Source organism: Notamacropus eugenii, chromosome 1, assembly GCF_028372415.1.
Source record: "Notamacropus eugenii isolate mMacEug1 chromosome 1, mMacEug1.pri_v2, whole genome shotgun sequence".
Lineage (NCBI taxonomy): Eukaryota > Metazoa > Chordata > Mammalia > Diprotodontia > Macropodidae > Notamacropus > Notamacropus eugenii.
Genome location: NC_092872.1, coordinates 120,728,391 through 120,742,127, shown reverse-complemented (window position 1 = coordinate 120,742,127; position 13,737 = coordinate 120,728,391). Strand labels below are relative to the sequence as shown.

Sequence of the window (13,737 nt, the reverse complement as noted above, 5' to 3'; positions counted from 1 at the left end):
CAACACACAAAGCCTCAAGTTTTAGGCACAGGAACTGTGGGACAGAGTTCCTTGTGCCATAAACGCAGAGATCCACCTTAAAAGCCAGGGAAAGGGTGATTGTCATGAGTAAAAAGAAAAGCAGAAAAGAAAAGACCATAGAATCTTTCTATAAGGACAAAGATCAAAACAAAAATACCAAAGAAGTGAGCATTGAGACTGTACTCCCATATGACATTTCAGAAGGGAATATGAACGTGTCGGAAGAACAAAGAACCTTCTTGGAAGAGGTCTGGAAGGATTTTAAAACCCAAATTAGAGAAACAGAAGAAAAACTGACCAATAATTTTAAAAATATGACAAAATAATTCACTAAAGAGAACAGTCACATAAAAAAGGAAAATTGGAGAAATGGGAAAGGAAGTACAAAACCTAACTGATAAAAAGTAACTCCTTAAAAGGAACAAGGGGACAGATGGAAAAGGAGATGCAAAAGTTAACTGAAAAAAACAATTTTGATAAAAAATAGAATCAGACAAATAGAAACTAACAAATCCATGAGACATCGATAATCAGTCAAACAGAATCTAAAGAATAAAAAGATAGAAGAAAATGTAAAATATCTAATTGGAAAAATATCTGACCTGGAGAATAGGTCCAGGAGAGAAAATGTAAGGATAATTGCTGTACCAGAAAGCCATGATGAGAAAAAGAGCCTGGACAATGACATTCAAGAAATCATCAAGGAAACTTACCCAGAAATCCTAGATCCGAAGGGCAAAAATCATCATCAAAAGAATCCATCATTCACCTCCTGAAAGGGTCCTTAATATAAAAACACAAAGGAATATCTTTGCCAAATTCCAGAACTATCAAGGGAAGGAGAAAATACTGCAGGCAGCCAGAAATAAACAAATCAAATATCGAGGAGTTACAGTCAGAATTACACAACACCTTGCAGCTTCTACATTAAAAGATCGGAGGAATTGTAATACAATATTCTGTAAGGCAAAGAGCGGGGACTAAAACCAAGGATTAATTACCCAGCAAGGTTGAGCATAATATTTCCAGCAAAGAGGTGCGCATTCAATGAAATAAGGGATTTTAACTCAGAGGGGCAGCGAGCACAGGGGCCCAAGATGGTGGCCAGCCATTACCTGCGTTTTCTCAAGCTCAGTGAGGAATGGCCTTTGGACGAGACCAAACCAGCTGAGACTTGGGAGCTTGCCTGAGGCAGCGGGTGGAGCACACCTTTCAGGAGGGAGAGAAGACCCAGATTGCTGAGCCTGAGACCTGTGACCAGATGTAGGAGAGCTTAGCACGACTTCATTCAAACTGCTACAAACACAAATATCCACGCCCAAGAGACACCAGCTTCAGTGGACTGACAGTGGAAGAATGCAGGATTGTACTAGCTACAGGATCTTTTCTACCTTCCTTTCTTCCTCTTTTGCAGATACCTTGGAAGAATTTAAGGAACTAAATAGAGGCTTATGGAAAAAACTTCAGGATAAGTTCGCCACCAAGAATCCAGATGAGAAGACTAAGGTCTTTATCCTCCCCGTGTACATAAGTGTGAAGCCTTGTATATTGCCAAGAATAAAACTGTCCCTCCTTCCAGCTAAAAAAAAAAAAAGAAAAGAAAAAGGGATTTCCAGACCTTCCTGATGAAAAGGCCAGAACTGAAAAGAAAATTTAATGTTCAAATGCAGGCCTCAAGGGAGTTGCAAAAAGGTAAACAGAGGGGAAAAAGCTTGTTATACAATATGGGAAAGTTGTTTACATCCCTATAAGAGAAGATGATACTTGTTAATCTTGAGAATTGTATATTTATTATGAAATGGAAAGGGGATATACATAGATAGAGGGTGTGGGTATAAATTAAACTATGTGAGGATAACAAATGTGATTTAGGGGTGCGAAGGGATTGTAATGGAAGATGTTAAAAGGAGCAGAAAGAAGAAAAATAAATTCCGTCACAGAAAGAGACACAAAAATATACTACAGTAGAGGGAAAGAGTTGAGGGAGATAAGTGTTGCTTGAGACATACTATCATCTGATTGGATTCATGAAGTGCACAAAAATCTCGATCAAGTATAGAAATACAACAAGCTCGATAGGTAATAGGAGGGAAGGGGGCAAAGAAAAGGGAGGGGAGGAAAAAATGGAGGGAAAAAGTAGTAAGAGAAAAGGAGATTAAAAGTTAGGTGAGCTGAAAGTTAGGTGGGAGAAAAGACTGAGGGAAGTGGCAGTCCAAAATTAAAACTCTATTGAAAAGGATAAGGCAGAAGGAAGAGCTAAAAGCATAAGGGATGGGAAATGGGATGGAAGGAAAGACACAAATCCTAATCTTAACTGTGAATGTGAATGGGATGAACTCTCCCATAAAATGGAGACAGAAAACAGAATGGATTAAAATCCATAATCAAACAGTATGTTGTTTAGAAGAAACAAATTTGAAAAGGAGAGATACACATAGAGTAACTGGAAAAGGCTGGAGTAGAATTTATTGTGCTTCATCTGATGTAAAAAAAAAAGCAGGCTTAGAAAAACTAATCTCAGAGAAAGCAAAAGAAAAAATAGAACTAGTCAAAAGACACAAGGTAGGAAACTATATCCTGCTAAAAAGCACCATAGACAACGAAGCAATTTCATTACTGAACATATATGCTCCAAGTGATATAGTATCCAAATTTTTAGAGAAATTAAGGGAGTTACAGGTAGAAATAGACAGCAAAACTATACTAGTGGGGGAACTCAACCTCCCCCTCTCTGAATTTGATAAATCTAACCTCAAATTAAACAAGTAATAAATTAAGGAGGTAATTAGAACTCTGGATAAGGTACGTAGGACAGACATCTTGAGAAAACTGAATGGGGATAGAAAGGATACCTCTTTTTCTCAGTGATAAATGGCACATATACAAAAATTGGCCACAAATTAGGCCATAAAAACCTCACAATCCAGTGCAGAATGGCAGAGATAGTCAATGAACGCTTCTCAAATTATGGTGCAATAAAACTTACATATAATCAAAGGCTATGGAAAAATAAATGTAAAATTAATTGGAAACTAGTCAATCTAATCCTAAAGATTCAGTGGGCTAAACAACAAATTGTAGAAACAGTCAACAACTTCATTCAAGACAATGACAATAAAGAGATAACCTACTAAATTTTATGGGGTACTGCAAAAGCAGTTTTTAGGGGGGAGTTTTACATCTTTGAATGCCTATATGAATAAAATAAAGAAAAAGGTAAATTGAAACGAAGGTATTTTGGGCATGGAGGTGAAAAAAAAACTAGCAAAAGAGCAAATTGAAAATCCCAAAGTAAATACCAAATTTGAAATACTGAAAACCACAGGAGAGATTAATGAAATTGAAAATAAGACAGTTATTGAACTCATAAATAAAAGTATGAGTTGCTTTTGTGAAAAACCAATAAAATTGATAAATATTTCATCAATTTGATTTTTAAAAAGAAAGAATACAATTAAATTACCAATATCAAAAATGAAAATGTTGAACTCACCTCCAATGATGAGGAAATTAAAACAATATTAAGAAATTATTTAACCCAACTGTATGTCCCTAAAATTGACAATCAAAATTGTATGGGTGATTATTTTAAAAGACATAAATTGCCCAGATAAACGGAAGAGGAAGGTGAATACTCAAATTGCTCCATCTCAGAAAAAGAAATTGAACAAGCCATCAATGAAATCCCTAGGAAAAAATTCTCCAGGGCTGGATGGATTCAAAAGTGAATTCTATCAAACATTTAAAGAACAGATAATTCCAATATTACTTAGAATATTTGGGAAAATTGGGGAAGGAGTCCTTCCAAATTCTTTTCATGATACAAATATGGTTTTGATACCTAAACCAGGAAGAGCCAAAACAAAGAAAGAATATTACAGACCAATTTCTCTAATGAATATAGATTCAAAAATTTTAAATAAGATTTTAGCAAAAAGAATATAGCAAAGAATCACTAGAATAATTCATTCTGATCAGGTAGGATTTATAGCAGGAATGCAGGGATGGTTCAATACTTGGAAAACTATAAACATTATTGATCCTATCAGCAGCAAAAATTACTGGGGAACAGAGGCAAGATGGCGGAATAGAAAGACACATAAATGCTAGCTCTCCCCCACAACCTATAAAATACCTGTAAAGAAAGACTTTTAACAAATTCTAGAGCAGCAGAAGCCATGGAACAACAAAGTGGAGGAGGTTTCCAGCCCAGCGTGACCTGAAAGGCAGATGGGAAATGTCTGTTGCAAGGGAGGTGGAGTGGAACCCAGCCCAGCCTTGACCCCTTGGCGCAGCTTAGGGAGGAGGACACGAACAGGGTTCGGGGGCAGAATCTCCAATTGCAGTAGCAGCGGTTCACAGATGCCTCAACCCACAGGTGCCAAAGGTCAGTGAGAGGATATTTTCAGCTGGTCGAGAAGGGAGAAAGGCGAAGGGCCTTCCCATAGCTCCGTCCTCAGGCAGGGCCTCAGAGGCCACATGGAGCAAGCAGCAGCAATTCCTGCAGCAGCCCCTACAGCAGCCCACTTCCACTGTTGGATCATAAAACCCATGGGGGCACTGAGCAGCTGATTCTTACCTCAGCCCTGTGTAGAGGCCCTGTGGCAGCTGATCATTACCTTACAATGGATGGCAGCCCTGCTCCCGCAGCTCATATGAACTTCAGCCCCCAGTGCTGGCTTGGCAGAACTGGAGGCCAGGTGGTTGTGAAGAGGAAACTCTGCTAAGATTCTGGGCACAAAAATCTCCTTCTGCTCCCAGAGCAGTGTACATGCTTGATTGTACCACTTGGGAGGAACTGAGACCTTACAGATCCCAAGGGTATACCCTACTCTTGACAAAGGACCAAAAAGTCAAGTAACTGGTTGGGAAAATGCCCAAAAAAGGAAAAAATAAGACTATACAAGGTTACTCTTTTGGAGAACAGATATCTTTGCCCATCCTATCAGATGGGGAAGAACAACGCCTACCATCAGGGAAAGACATAAAAGTCAAGATTTCTGTATCCCAAACATCCAAAATAAATATTTAGTGGTCTCAGGCCATGGAAGAGCTCAAAAGGGTTTTGAAAGTCAAGTAAGAGAGGCGGAGGAAAAATTGGGAAGAGAAATGAGAGAGATGCAAGAAAAAACATGAAAAGCAGGTCAACACCTTGCTAAAGGAGATCCAAAAAATGCTGAAGAAAATAACACCTTTAAAAATAGGCTAAATCAATTGGCAAAAGACTTTCAAAAAGCCAATGAGGAGCAGAATGCTTTAGAAAGCAGAATTAGCCAAATGGAAAAAGAGGTTCAAAAGCTCACTGAAGAAAATAGTTCTTTCAAAATTAGAATGGAACAGATGGAGGCTAATGACTTTATGAGAAACCAAGACATCCCAAAACAGAACTAAAGGAATGAAAAAATGGAAGATAATGTAAAATACCTCATTGGAAAAACAACTGACCTGGAAAACAGATTCAGGAGAGACAATTTAAAAATTATGGGACTACCTGAAAGCCATGATCAAAAAAAGAGCCTAGACATCATCTTTCATGAAATTATCAAGGAAAACTACACTGATATTCTAGAACCAGGGGGCAAAACAAATATTGAAAGAATCCACCGATCACCTCCTGACAGAGATCCAAAAAAAAAAAAAAAACCCTCCTAGGAACACTGTGGTCAAATTCCAGAGATCCCAGGTCAAGGAGAAAATATTGCAAGCAGCTAGAAAGAAACAATTCAAGTACTGTGGAAATACAATCAGGATAACACAAGATCTAGCAGCTTCTACATTAAGGGATAAGGGCATGGAATATGATATTCTAGAAGTCAAAGGAACTAGGACTAAAACCAAGAATCACCTACCCAGCAAAACTGAGAATAATACTTCCGGGGAAAAAATGATCTTTCAATGAAATAGAGGACTCCCAAGCATTCTTGATTGAAAAGCCAGGGTTGAAAAGAAAGTTTGACTTTGAAACACAAGAATCAGGAGAAACATGTAAAAGTAAACAGCAAAGAGAAATCATGAGGGACTTACTAAAGTTGAACTGTTTACATTCCTACATAGAAAGACAATATTTGTAACTCTTGAAACTTTTTTCAGTAACTGGGTTGTTGGTCGGATTACACATACAAACACATACACACACACACACACACACACACACAGAGAGAGAGAGAGAGAGAGAGAGAGAGAGAGAGAGAGAGAGAGAGGAAGAGAGATAGAGGGAGAGAGAAAGGATTAGTCGAATAGGAAGGGATCATATCCTTAAAAAATGAAATTACGGGGTGAGAGAAATATATTAAGAGGAGAAAGGCAGAAATTCAATGGGGCAAATTATCTCTCATAAAAGAGGTAAGTAAAAGACTTTTCAATGGAGGGATAAAAGGGGGAGGTAAAAGAAAAAACATGAAGCTTGCCCTCATCACATTCGACTAAAGGAAGGAATAAAATGAACACTCATTTTGGTATGAAAACCTTTCTTACAATGCAGGAAAGTGGGGGAGAAGGGGAAAAGCAGGGTGGATGGGATGATGGAATGGAGGGTAATGGGAGGAGGGAGCAATTAGAAGTCAACATTCTTGGGGAGGGACAAGGTCAAAAGAGAGAGTAGAAGAAATGGAGGGCAGAATAAGATAGAGGGAAATATAGTTAGTCTTACACAACACGACTATTATGGAAGTCATTTGCAAAACTACACAGATATGACCTCTATTGAATCGCTTGCCTTCCCAGTGGGGATGGGTAGGGAGGGAGGGAGGAAGAGAAGTTGGAACTCAAAAGTTTTAGGAACAGCTATTGAGTATTGTTCTTACTAGGAAATGAGAAATACAGGTAATGGTGTATAGAAATTTATCCTGCCCTACAGGACAAAAGAGATGAAGGGAATAAGGGAAGGGAGGGATATTAGAAGGGAAGGCAGATTGGTGATAGGGGTAATTAGAATGTTTTGAGGTGGGGAGAGGAGAGAGATGGGGAGAAAATTTGGAACTCAAAATTTTGTGGAAATGAATGTTGAAAAATTACATAAATAAATATCTGCCTTGATCCTTAACAAAAATATTTATACTCTAAAGTATTTATTGCCTCTGCATAACTAGATCCCAGTGAACAGATGAAAAAGGTATCCAAGAGGAAATCTGGAATAATAGTGCGCAGAGTGTTCTGTGGCAGAAGGTCATATCGTGGAACATAAAAAATAAAGTAAAATAAAATAAAAACCTAACAGAAACCACCTCATTATCTCAATAGATGCAGAAAAAGATTTTGACAAATATAACACCCACTCCTATTGAAAACACTGGAGAACACAGAAATAAATGGAATTTTCCAGAAAATAGTAAGCAATATCTATCTAAAATCTTCAGCAAGCATTATATGCAATGGGGATAATAAAATGAGGGGTGAAAAAAGGATGTTCGTTACCACCAGTGTTATTCAGTATGGTACTAGAAATGTTAGCTGTAGCAGTAACAGAGGAAAAATAAATTGAAGGAATCTGAATAGGTAAAGAAACTAAGTTATTACTCTATCATATCATATCAGATGATATGATGATATACTTAGACAATATCAAAGAATCAAGTGAAAAAGCTCCTTGAAATAATATACAACCTTGTCCAAGTTGCAGGTTACAAAATAAACCCACACAAATCTTCTGCATTTCTATGTATTACTAATAAAGTCCAAAAGTACGAGATAGAAAGAGAAATTCCATTTAAAGATATGGTAGGCACGTTAAATAATTTGGGAGTCTACCTTTCAAAACAAACCCAGGGACTATATGAAGACAAGTACAAAACAATTTTCACACAAATAAAGTCAAATCTAAGTAAGAGTAAAAGCGTCAGTTGTTTGTGGGTGGGCCGAGTCAATATAATAAAAATGACAATTCTACCTAAATAAATTTAATTATATGGTGCCATACCAATTAACATCTCAGATAATTATTTTCCAGATCTTGATAAAATAATATCAAAATTCATCCGGAAGAATAAAAGGTCCAGAATGTTAAAGGAACTAATGAAAAGAAATGCTAGGGAAGGTGGCCTAGCTCTACCAGATCTCCAATTGTATTATAAAGTAGCAATTATCAAAACCACTTGGTACAGGAGAAGTAACAGAAGCGACGACCAGTGTAATAGGTTAGGTACCCAAGACACAGTAGTTAATGATGATAGCAATTCATTGTTTGATAATCCCATGGATCCTAGCTTCTGGTATAAGGACTCACGGTTCGACAAAAATTGCTGGGAAAACTGGCTACAAAATTGTACACACCTTCTGACCCAGAATTTTCTCTTCTAGGGCTGTATCTGAAAGAGATCATAAAAATATGAGAGGGTCTTACATGTACAAAAGTATTTATATAAGCTCTCTTGGTAGTGGCCAAAAACTGGAAATCAAGGGAATGCCCATAAATTGGGGAATGGCTGCACAAATCATGATGTATGAATGTAATGGAATACTAAGTGTCTTATAAGAAAAGATGAATAGGAAGACTTCAGGGAGACTTAGAAAGACTTTTGTGAACTGATGTTGAGGGAAAGGAGCATAACCAGGAGAACTTTGTACACAGCAAAGCCCATAGTGTGCAAGGAGTTTTTCTGGTAAACTTAGTCCTTCACAGCAATGCAAAGACCTAAAAAATTTCCAATGAACTCTTGAGGCAGAACGCCTTTCATATTCAGAGAAAGAACTATGGAATTGGATCCCCAGAATGAAGAAAATCATTTTTTTTTTTGTATTATGTTTTGCTTTGTTTTACGGTTTCTTTCATTCATTTTACTTTATGCAACGTGAGTAAGGTGAAAATGTATTTAATAGGAATTTATGTGTAGAACCTCTACAAGAGTGTATGCTACCTCTGGGAGGGAGTGGGGAGAGAGAGGAAAATATCTAAGATATTATGAAATATTTGTAGAACACTGAAAACAAATAAATAAATATTATCTCAAAAAATAAAGAACATCACATTTTCTAGTAAGATGATCTGAGCTGTTGTCTCGCCCCAGGTTCCTAGTAATTTATGTCAGAGAAAAAAAAAACATTAATCAAGCACTTGCTATAAATTCAGACATGAAATGTTGAGGTGCAAAGAAAAGCAAAATAGACTCCCTGCCTTCAAAGAGTTAACAAGTGAAAAGTGGGAGAAAGCATGCAAACAGTAACGCACAAACAATATTTAAACATGAACAGACAATAAATTTAAGTAAAAACAGGCTAAAATATACTAGCATTAAGCATATTTAGGAAAGGCTTCCTGTATAAGTCTGCCCTTCAGCCAGGACTTGAAGAAAGTCAGGTTAACCAGGAGGTGGAGATGGGGATGGAAAACATGTCATGAATTAAGGTCAGAACACGAAAATGCCTTCAGCTGGGAGAAGGAGTGACATGAAACATGACGATACATTTCTAAGTCATTCAACATTTAACAAAAATTGTATTTACTTAACCATTTCAAGGAAAACAATTTCTTAAGGATAATTTTCAAAGAAATTCCATAAGTTATTTCAGAGAGAAGTTCCTTTGCCTGATTTGCCCATGGTGGCTTTCCAGCCAAGAATCAGAGTGCACTTACAGAACACCTTGGTTGCTCATTGAACTCAGGAAGTCAGGAAGTGATGTCAATAAACTGATCCGCTATTCTCCTGAGTTAATAAAGATTTGATTATTTTTTTCTATACTTCTAATGGATACATTAGACTATGTTTTGAAGGCAGGGTTACAATATTCCTTCCATCAAACCAGAGTAAGACGGACCAAAAAATACGAAAGTGCAAGTTTTTTCTATACTACTCCACTTCTTTGAGAATGATAATAGAGCAAGGTCGCAGCCATCAGAATAAGCAATATTTAAAACATAAAGACATGGTCACATGAGATTTTCATCAGGCTAATTCAATATGTCTATTACAGTGTACAAGTAAATGAAACATTCACCATGGAAAAGGACCTTTTAACCTTTTTGTGTGATTGAAACGTTTGGCACATTTTTCAGAATTATTTTTGTAGATGTATAAAATAAAAAGTGTATGATTACAAAGAAAATAATTCACATTGAAATACAACTATCATCCATCTAAACTTAATTTCTTAACATAGGTCTCATCCATCTTTGCACTTAGCATCTCTTTATCATCTATCTTTCATCTCCATATCTGTCTTCCATGGTTCTGTTTCCTTTTCCATTATCTATCATTGCTCTTTATCAAAGATATCTATTGATTTATCTTATATTATGTCTCTGTTTATTTATCATCTATCATCTCTCTCTGATTTTTCTAGTTCTCTATCACCTCTTTATCTATTTAACTACTTATTTATCTATGGATTGTGATTAAGAAGTTCCTAAATAGGTGAAATTCTTCAATACTTTTTTTTTTCTCCAGACTTAATTGTCCTAATTTACTTTGAGGTTCAGGACACTACAATTTTTCTTTCATGAAATCCATAACAATGTAAAAGATACATGTTTAACTGATGTCATCTTCTTTCCAGTGGGGCAATATAGCACTTCTAAAAACTGGCTTTAGAAACCTACTTATATACCTACCTCCTCCAACCACAGCATAATGAAACCTGAAGTATCATCTACTTGGTGTTGTAGAAAACTTTAGAGGTCATCCAATGCTTGCCATCTCATTGTTATCCTGAAGAAACCAAGACACAGTGAAGTTTTGTGACTTTTCCAAGTTTACACAAGGGTGAAATCCTGAAGTCAGGATTCGATTCAAGGTCCTCTGACTCTAAAACCAATCTTGTTTTCTCTTTCTTGCACGTCCCTAACTGTTCAATCAAATCTGACTCTTCATAACTTCCTAACAACAATACCATCCATAGTTACCCAGACTAAAATTCTCAGATTTATCTCTAACTCTTCATCCTTCCATTTTCTCACACTTAAGTCAACTGCCAGTTTACACTCATTATCACTTATAGGCTTCCCTGCCCCTCCACCTTTATCTATCAATGCTATAACTCAAGCACTCATGATTTCTTGTCTTTCTTACTATAATAGCATCCCCACTGAATTCCAAATCTATTCTCTCCCTTCACCAATCTATTCTCCATATAGTCTCCAAAACTTAATATTCCTGAAGCATATTCATTATGAAATCTAATAAAACTTCCTTAACCGGGTATTTAAGGCTTTTGGCAGTCTTATTTAAGCCCACATTTATTCATGTTACTCCACTATAAATATATCAAGTTTCAAACAAAAGCAAAAATTCACAAAAATGGTAATTCTGCTTTTATCATATCCTATACCCTCTCACATTAGTGCCACAATGCAATGTCTTATATCTTGTCTCTGCCTATTGAAATTCTTTTTCCTTCAGAAAGTAACTCAGTTTCATTCATGAAACTTTTCTGACCTTCCAGATAAAAATGGTCTTTAAACAGGTGGCATGCTGTAGTGAAAAGAACACACTTTTCATTCAAAAATCAAAATCCTAGAATAAATTTTTAATGCACTCTCTGGGTAACTCTGGACAAGTTGATTTTTATCCCAAGGGCTCAGATTGTAAACATTGAGATGAGAGACTTTAGCTGAGTGCCCTTTAAGACTCATTCTGACTCACAAATTAATTGAAGTTAGGATGCAATAACAGCTACTGCGAGGAAGCAAAGTGCTACAATTAACAAAGTACTTGATTTGGAGTAAGGAAGAACTGAATTAAAACCTGGTCACAGATAAGTGTAATTTGGGTTATATTGGATATACTTACTGGGTAAGTCACTTTAACCTCTGCTTGACTCAATTTTCTCATCTCTAAAGTAGTAGAACTGGAAGAGGACTGAGCCTGGAGTCAAGAGCACCTAAGTGAAAATTGCGCTCAGACATTTGCTAGCTGTATGAACTGAGTAAGTCACTTAGCCTCTGTTTTCCTTAATCCACTGGAAAATGAAATGACAAACTACTACAGTATCTATTCCAAGAAACCTTCATGCCCGTTATTGAATATACTATTGTCCATGGATTCATAAAGAGTAGCACAACTGAACAACTGAAGAACAACAAAATGGAGATAATCATAGAACCAGTCCCCTAGAGTTATTGGAATGATAAAATGACTTAATATTTATAAAACATTTCACATAGCTTAAACAAAATGAAAAATTACTAAACAACAATCAAGTCATTCTTGGGTTTATCCCACTTAGTAATCTACCACGATGACATGCTAACATTTGAGTGGTGAATTTTCACCACCATGCACCCACAGAGCAGAAGTTCCTCACCTAAGGTCTATTATATGTTTTTAAGTAAATATATAGATATACTGTATTTCAATATATTCAATACATATTTGTTTCCTTTGTAATATATACATACATACATTCAGACATACACACACATACATATATGAAATTTAAGAACAAGGAGTAGAAGCATGGACTGGCTCGAGCTCTATCCCTACATCCCTTAAAACACCTGTAAACTTACTTTAAATAAGTTCTAGAGAAGCAGAAGCTGGAAAATGACAGAATGAAACAGATTTCTAGCCAATGACAACCTGGAAGGCAAACAGGAAGGTTCTATTGCACTAAGCTCAGATCACAGCACAGCCTCACATGACCTGCACCAGCCCAGAGGGGACAGGAGCAAGCTTCGCCACATGGAATCATAGGGAGCTGTCCAAGTGTCCAGAGTTCTGAAACCACATACATCAACAATAGCTCCAAAGGTCAGTGAGAAAGCTCTTTCACCAAAGAGAGAGGTGAACATGGTTCTGCCCAGCCCCTGCCCCATGGCAACAGCAGCTACTGCCTTATCTGAAACTCTCAGTCTACTGATTGTGGGGCGATCAAGAGGCTTATCTGAGTCTCAGTCTTGACTGGAGGTCCTGGGATAAGGAGGAGTAATGGTGTGTCAGAGCTGATGGCTACTGTTGAGGGTGAATCCTACTCACAGTTCCAGTACCGAAAAGAATGCTTCTGGTTCATCACAGAGCAGTGTGCAGACCAGGAGAGGAGGAAACAGGTCTCCTTTGATTATTCCACTTTAAAGGAACTGAGAATTTGCAAGTCCCTAGAGATATTTCAGAGAGCAGCTGCACAAAACTTCTGGAACCTGGGGTAGGATATCAAGACCTTAACAAAAAACTCAAAAGTCAACTAATTGCCTGGGGAAATGCCCAAAAAGGGGAAACAAAATGGCATAGAAGATTACTTTCTTCCATTGGTTTGGATAAGGAAGATCAAAGCGTACAACCAGAGGAAGATCAAAGCATATAACTGGAGGAAGGCAGCAGGACAAAGGATCCTATACTCAAAGCCTCAAAAAACAAAAACAAAAACAAAATAGACTCAGGCCATGGAAGTGCTCAAAAAGGATTTTGAAAATCATTAAGAGAAGTGAAGGAAAAATTGGGAAGAGAAATGAGAGTGATGAAGAAAATCATGAGAAATGGGTCAACAGCTTGGTTAAAGGACATCCAAAAGAATGCTGAAGAAAATAAAACCTTTAAAAATAAACTAATCCAAATGCTAAAGAGATGCAAAAAGTCAATAAGGAGAAGAATACTTTAAGAAAAACATTTGCCCAAATTAAAAAGGAGATCTAAAGTTTACTGAAGAAAATAGTTCTTTAAAATTTAGAATGAAGGAGATGGAAGCTGATGACTTTATGTGAAATCAAAAAATTGATTGAATGAATTCATTAAATGAAAAAAAAAGGAGAAGACTGTGAAATATCTCATTGGAAAAACCGCTGACCTAGAA

The 13,737-nt window shown here is 36.8% G+C and overlaps 1 pseudogene; it reads left to right on the top strand.

Moving 5' to 3' along the window:
• Nucleotides 1–1,118: 1,118 nt before the first annotated feature.
• Nucleotides 1,119–7,204, top strand: LOC140506937 (ubiquinol-cytochrome c reductase complex assembly factor 2-like; annotated as a pseudogene).
• The last annotated feature ends 6,533 nt before the right edge of the window (nucleotides 7,205–13,737 follow it).